Here is a 7898-nt window from a genome sequence, read left to right on the forward strand (position 1 = left end):
CCTTAGAGGATATAATATATGGAGTGCTTGTTCCTATACTTAAAACATTGTAACGCCATACACATGGATAGGGGTCGGTGCCTTCGTTTTTCAGTGCGAGTCCGGTTCCGCAGCTGTAAATAAACACGCTTGTTGAGGACAGCCATCTAATGAAAATAAAATGGAGGCATGCACTCATCGAAAAACTTAAAGAAACTAGAGCCCTCTATAAAAGCTTCACGGAACTAACAGCACAAGCACTCCATATATTAGGTGTGTTTTTTTGTTTATCTATATAGATTTTGTGCAAAAAAACGACATCGAGATTTTTGAAATGAAAACAATTTACGTGTTAATTACAACAAAAACTTTATCTGTATAGATTTTTGAAAAATCCAGATAATTATCCAGATTTTACTTTCTCTCGATAGAAAACAGTACTGCCAAGGTTCATTACACTTATTAAATGTCAGATTCCAATAAACGACAGCTGCAGTTGACAGATATATGACAAAAAATATTTAATATTTTAAATTGAATTCAATTAGGAATAACAAACAACACAAATCAATGTAAGTATAAGCATATTTTTTGGAAAAAGATGAAAATTGTACGATAAACTTTGGTTTTTTTTTTTAATTTAATAATTTTAGGATTCACGTGTTTGCAAGAGTGCGATATCTTCCCCAAAATTAAAGAGAAAAACCTGAAAAGGAGATGGAAAGTAAATCAATTTATTCTTAAAATGAGCTAGCGTATTTATCTTTTTTTCTAGGAATTATTTCACAAAAGAAGAATTCTGTGTACTGTGCGCTTGGGTCTTATCGTGTCGGTACCTTCAACCCTCACAGCCAAAATGTAATGTAAAATGCTCTTGGAATGCCCGCTCGTTTGCGAAAACGTCTATTCTTAGACGATCAACATGAATAAATGATAACAAAGCTCTTGTTGTTAGTAAATTGCCTCATTAGAATGCCCACCACAAAAACAGTCTCTTACATTTTTAAAATGATACACGTCATGTATGTGCGCTGCGAAGAAAAGCAAATACAAACATACCTCCCGAAAAATATTCCCCCAGAAAACACTTTTCAGCCCAAACAGCAGACAGCAACAAGCAAGACAATCCTAACATTGCATTATGCAGCTCATTCAACACCCAAAAATCCTTCAGCTCCCGTTGATGAAAAACCATTTTATAAGAGATCGCTTCACTGCGTTCAAACTTGGACGACATGTGCATGATAAGTGAAGTGTGGAAACAAATGGCATGTTGAAAGTGGTAATTGTTTCAGAGCATCATTTAGCTCCCCAATTGGTTGCAGGTAATATTTTTATTGATTCTCCTTTTTTGGTTCGATATATTCCTTATGTACTCTGCCTGCATTGATGTCGTTTTGTTTCTGTAGGACATGTCTTCTACAAATGGGTCTAAAGCCCCCATCGAGATCCCGAGAAAATCTGCATGAATCTTCTTCGCAATTGCTTTCCCCTCCTAAACAGTTATGCAGAGGGAGGAATTGAGGCAAAACACATGGATTCCCAACCCAACTTAACCAACCCTACAACTGGACATCCGGGTCTGAACAACTCGAGTACAGCAGACTTTTTAAACTAAGTTTATCCATGTATTATATTTGTTTATATTTTATAACTTTGTCATTATTATTTAACGTTAGACCCCCTTTGTGCCATCAAAATTTTTAATGTATCTTAGAAATAAGTTATTTTATTATTAAATTGCAAATTGCAAAATTAAAACGTAATCCGTTTTGCTTTTTCTCATTAAGATTTATCTGACAAGTTTCCAATGCGATATGAAAATTAAATGAACAAATTTGTGCGCGCCTCACTGCATAATCTCGGAACTGCACTTTTACATCAGACTTACAAAATGTTTCCATACAAAATTCAACACATAACTTTGTATTAGTTTTAAGAAATAAATAACATACTCAAAGAAAGAATTACTCAGCTTTTGACAAAATTTACCTATATATTTATTTAACATTTAACATTTTTGTTTCATGTTTTTTTTTTTTTTTTCATAAGTAGGTACCTACTCAGTAAATACTCTTTTACTAATTTTCATTATCATACATACACAAAACAAAAAAAAAAAAACAATCACCGATGCCGAGGGCACTTCGGTATTCCATAAATCAAGGCGACCACTGCCGTCGACAGAAGCGAACAAGGCGGGATGAATTGGAGACCATAATATAATTTGAATTTTCTTCAAATGAATATAATGGTTTAGTGTCCTACAAGTAAATACAAAAAATGTAATACATATTGGTCGTTATAGTAGATATTAAATTTCACCTTAAGACTCCATAACTTAATTGTCCAATCAATGGACGATGTAAGAAACAAATCACCAAAATCTGTTGTAGATTGATTTGGATGAGTTGATATTCCCGTCACTGGACCCAAATGTTTCTCATAGACTTCAGACACACCCGAACGTATTCTATGTCGATAAGCTTGAGTAGAAACAACAATTTATTTATAAGCAAATGGAAAATCACAACAAACTTTTACCATAATAAACATTGCCATCTTCACATGCAACTGATAGCAATTGGGTTCGATTGCCGTGGCTGCATTTCCAGTGTATCTTGCGGCATCGACAACATATCTAAACTCCATGAGCAAAGCTTGCCATCGGATGAGATCGATAACACATTGTCTGCATTCTGTGTGCCAACCATTTGCAAACAATACACTGGATGCGTATGTGCAGTTGCACTTAGAGGTGTCCTCTGGTCCTCTGGATGGGTGTGCGCTTTTCCACTCGATTATTCCATAATACAATATGACCGGAATACGTTCCACAGAGTATAAGGTTTTGATTGAATTTAGCAAAGCATGTTGACATAACGGCACTTTGACAATGGAATACATCTTCGGGTGCTTGTTTTTTATATTTTGTGTTCCAGACCATTACAACACCATCTGGTTCATTGTGACTCTCCTTAAAAAAGTTATTGGGTTTTAGATAGAATCGTAGAAAAAAATACAAATGCAAACCTCATTATTGTGATATGAAACAACAACCAGTTCAGGAAAATGTGTTGTTGTCGGTCTTCGTGGAAATCTCGATTCAATGACAACCTAGCATGTGTCCTCTCATCGTTTGACTCCTATCACCACCTCCAATGTATTCGGTGTAGATGTCGACATTCTCAGATAGAGCCCTTTCGATGACACGACCAGCGGGTAAAACAAACCTTTGAAAGTCCGCCGACAAGATGATCATCTGTTTTTGTTCTTCCGATAGTTCCTTAACTGAAAGCACAAATGTTAAATTAATGTAAAGAGAGAGAAAAAATTCACTTACTTTATTTTTCTCTTCAGGTTCTTTTTTGTATTCAAGTGGTGTTATGGCTGATGCAACTTCCTTCATAGTGGGCAAACCATGTGGTAGAATTCCTGGTGGTAGTTTGGAATGGAAACCATTGTCGATGTGTGGCAGCGATCTCTGTTCGTCATCTCCTTGGGCATCATAAGTAAGCATAGGTAAAACAGGAACAATTCTACGATTTTTTTTGTTTGTTTTTTTTTTCTCTCATTTTGTTTAGAGCTTTGTTTTATTAAATTTTAATTTAAAAAAAAAAAAGCAAAAGCAAACTTTTTGACAGACAGTTGTCAAAGTTAATGTCCAGTGCTGCCAAACTTTAACACGGATTCCAAAAATCTCGATGTCGTTTTTTTGCACAAAATCTATATAGATAAACAAAAAAACACACCTATTATATCCTCTAAGAAGAAAACATAGTTCAGCCACGATTTTGACCAGATACCCAGCAAAAATTTCCCTTCAGAACTGAATCATAATTGGTTCACATAATTGAACAAAACCTTCATTTATGAATTCAATTTTGAACCTTTTTGAGTCCTTCCTCCTGAGTAGCGTGGCAACACATTCGAATCATTTTTAAGGTTCATAAGTGATGAGGGAATTCTCCACTTAAGTGAACATAAATAGGACGTGAACACACCCAAGATATAACTTTTTTGAGGTTTTACTTGTGCGCATTCACATTATGTGAAGGAAAATTGAACCTTTGTTTAGAAATTCATATTTGATCCAGAAAAGTGAATGTTTTTCGAATAAATATTCTTCACATAAACTGGACGTTTAGTGAACATTCACAAAAATATTTGCAGGGTTGGTGACTTTGAAAATTTTTTCCCGCACACCATCGTAGTATTTTCCTTTCAAATCTTTCGATTTCTAGGGCAACTGAGGGAGAGATGAAAAACCATACTGGGAAAGCATATGTTATTATGGGTCGAATCAAGGTTTTGTAAAACAGCATTTTAGAACTTTTACTAAGTGAATTATGTCTTAGAAAAGGAGTTAGTGCATTCGAGACTTTGCGAGCTTTACTGAGTGTTATTCTGGCAAGTAAATTAAATTTTAATAGCTTGCTGAAGTTAACCCCAAGGTATTTTATGTTGTTGCTAGTTTTAAGGTTATGGCCATTGATTCTAAGCATGATATTTTTACTTTCCAGTATCGTGCTAGCAGGCCCTTTCCCCCTCGCATTCCTAAAACAAATCATTTCTGATTTAAGAATATTGATAGAAATACCCCAAGTTTTATAGTACTCATTAATAATGTTGAGATGTTTTTGAAGGAAGTGAGCGGCTGCAAAAGGAGAACTGCTACTGGAGTATGCAATGGTGTCATCTGCATAACGAAGTCTGGTGGACTGATGGTTAAATTCTGAAAGTGTGTGCGGTAAATCATGTAAAAATAGGTTGTAGAGGTGAGGACCCAAAATTGACCCTTGCGGTACCCCCCTATCACTTGCGCAGGTATTGGACTTAGTGCCTTGTATTTGTATAAAAAAATTCCTATCCTGTAGAAAACTTTTAAGGAGATGGACTATGTGGAGCGGGAAGTTCAAGTTAGAGATCTTAGAAAGAAGACCGAAGAAGAAACGCTTTTTCCAGGTCGAGAGAGCAGGCGACCGTGCAGTGTTTTTGTCTTGGTTTAAGTGTTACATCATTGTGTAATTTTAAAAGAGCTTGAACAGTGGAATGTCCACTACAAAAACCAAATTGGTAGTCCGTGAGTGGTTCAACAGGGTTTTCTACTGGAGACTCCAAGTTCTTGAGGATTATTCTTTCCAAGTTCTTGCCTGTGTTAGAAAGAAGAGATATGGGTCGGAAGTTGTTGATTTCGAAGACATTTTTTTTCTTTTGAATAGGCAAGATCTTATAAATTTTCCGGGAGGTTGGGAAAAATCCATTATTTATACAGTTGTTTATTATGATAATGAGAAATTCCACCGCAAGGGGAGAAATTTTTTTTTCTGACAAAATTAGAAATCTCGTCAGGGCCAGTTGACTTTTTAGGCTTAATTTGTTTGATAATACACGATATCTCATCCACATCCGTGAAAATATGTGTCTCAGAGGGGCGTATGGAAGTGTTCACTTCATTGAAAATAAAGATTCTTTCGGGCCTGGATCTTCTGATGTTATTGACCGTCTTTATCGCGTCTTGAGTTACACTGGGATTGTGTGAAGGGGTACATTCCGTGTATATAGTTTTGAAATGATAATTCCTTGAAGGCCTGGGGACCTGGTTTAATTTTCCCTAAACTATTGCTGAGTTGCTTGTTAAACCACAGCGAAATTTTTTCATGAATTATTTTGTTAAGAAGAGATATTCTGTTAGATAAGTCTTTATATTGTGAGCAAGTTCTATTGAAAATATTATGATAAATATGCTTGAGTCGCCTTTGCCAAGAATGCTTGGTTTTGAAGAGCGTTTCTATATCATGAGGTAAATTGTTATACTTTTGGGAGGAGACTGAAATGCTAGTCGAATGATTATACTGTGCAAGTCGAAATTCTTGACAGGCGTGCGAATAACTTTTTCGCCCTATTTTGGACCCGAGAAATCGAATGGCATCATTAGTTTTTCGATTTATCGGTACGACTTCGAACAAAATTTTTTTTTAAGTTTTTTCAATTATTTTGAGAGTTTCCCAATGTTTTTAGTCATTTTTTAACCAAAAACAATATTTATATTGCTAATAATTCTGCTCAAACGTTTTTTGCTACCAGTAGAAAGACATTATAAACAATTTTGAACAATTTATTTGAAAGTTTAGCGATTTTTTTTGAAAAATTTTAAAAGAATCGAAATTTTTTACATTTTTTAGCGTTTTTTCGCTGTTTTTGTTCTCTTTTGCACAAATACATTGCATTTTTTCCATTTAAAATTAATTTAACTGTTGATTTAGTGTTGGTTAAACTTCGGCAGTCTATCGATAGCATCGATAACAAAAAAAATATCGAGCATATCGATACTTCACAAAACTATCGATAGTTTCAATACTTCCAAAGTATTTTACCACAAGGCTACCGATATTATCGATATGTTAACTAAACTTGTAGTTCAAATTGTGTTAAATTAATTTCAAAGCTATTTTTTTTTTTTTATGAGAAATTGTACGATTGGTTTTAATACTTTTTGCTGTCTTCACTGTGATCTTTTGGATCTGACCATATCATTGGGACTCCAAAATCCAGACTTGCACATATTCGTTTTGACCATTTGATAAGCTTATTATAAGAATTTGAACAAATAATGCTTGGTGCTCATTCAACGTCTCTAACTTTTAAATTGAAATATTTTTCATATATATCATCAATTTCAGGAGATATTTTCTTTCTACTTGGCATGTGTTTTAAGAAAAAACTATCGATAATATCGGTAGCCGTGTGGTAAAATAATTTGGAAGTATTGAAACTATCGATAGTTTTGTGAAGTATCGATATGCTCGATATTTTTTTTGTTATCGATCCTATCGATAGACTGTCGAAGTTTAACCAACACTAAATTAACAGTTAAATTAATTTTTAATGGAAAACATGCAATGTTTGTGCAAAAGAGAACAAAAACAGCGAAAAAACGATAAACAATGAAAAAAATTTCGATTTTTTAAAAATTTTTTCAAAAAAAAAATCACTAAATTTCCAAATAAATTGTTCAAAATTGTTTATAATGTCTTTCTACTGGTAGCAAATAACGTTTGATCAGAATAATTAGCAATATAAATATTGTTTTTGGTTGAAAAATGACTAAAAACAGTGGAAAATTCTCAAAATAATAGAAAAAAACTTTCAAAAAAAATTTTGTTCGAAGTCGTACCGATAAATCGAAAAACTTATGATGCCATTCGATTTCTCGGGTCCGAAATAGGGCGAAACAGTTAATCGCGCACCTGTCTCAAAATTGTTTTTCAAAAAACTTGCACAGTGTTATCAAGACAACTGAGAAGAATCTGATTGAAGGATGAAATAAAACCTTCAATATTCTCGTTGGAGAGGCAATGGGAAACAGATGGAAAATTCCTTTGAAGTCCGGAGTCTAACGATTCTCTAAAAGAACCCCAATCTGTATTTTTAAAAGATTTCCCGCTTTGGGTAAACAGGATTGAAATATCCAGGTCAATCAAGGATAAATCCAGGAGTACAAGAAAGTGCTCAGTTAAAGAATGGAGTGTAAAAATATCAAAGTTCTTGTTATATCTGATAACAAGAACTTTGATATTTTAGTTTGGAAAACAAAAAAATGAGCGTATTATATAAATCTAAAAAAACTTTGTTATTTTGATTTAAAAGCGTCTCTTGAATAAACACCACAGAAATATTGTTAGCCAGAAGAATTTTTAATAATTCGATTCTTCTGGCAGTGAAATCAAGGACGTAATGTTAAAATATTAATTAAATATTTATAAATATGCAAATCAATCATTGTGTACATATCAAATGTCAATACACATTTTTACACACAAACAAGTGCATACTTACCAATGTACCCACATATCTAATACTTTACCTATATCCCCGCACGAGCGATGTGAATATCACACATTGCAAAGAATTTCGCT

General features: G+C 33.9%; 2 long non-coding RNA genes across 2 annotated transcripts; one reads left to right on the plus strand and one right to left on the minus strand.

The window, feature by feature from the left end:
• The first annotated feature begins 369 nt into the window (after positions 1 to 369).
• LOC129906650 (uncharacterized) lies at positions 370 to 1745 on the plus strand. Its single transcript, XR_008770837.1, has 4 exons — positions 370 to 551; positions 633 to 703; positions 755 to 1304; positions 1389 to 1745. It is a non-coding gene; the product is annotated as an uncharacterized LOC129906650 (long non-coding RNA).
• Positions 1746 to 2116: 371 nt separating this feature from the next.
• Positions 2117 to 3454, minus strand: LOC129906651 (uncharacterized). The gene is made up of 5 exons (XR_008770838.1): positions 3323 to 3454; positions 3013 to 3270; positions 2524 to 2956; positions 2305 to 2465; positions 2117 to 2243 (listed from the first exon to the last, which is right to left on the minus strand). It is a non-coding gene; the product is annotated as an uncharacterized LOC129906651 (long non-coding RNA).
• Between the last annotated feature and the right edge of the window lie 4444 nt (positions 3455 to 7898).

This window comes from Episyrphus balteatus, chromosome 1 (assembly GCF_945859705.1).
Source record: "Episyrphus balteatus chromosome 1, idEpiBalt1.1, whole genome shotgun sequence".
Classification (NCBI taxonomy): domain Eukaryota; kingdom Metazoa; phylum Arthropoda; class Insecta; order Diptera; family Syrphidae; genus Episyrphus; species Episyrphus balteatus.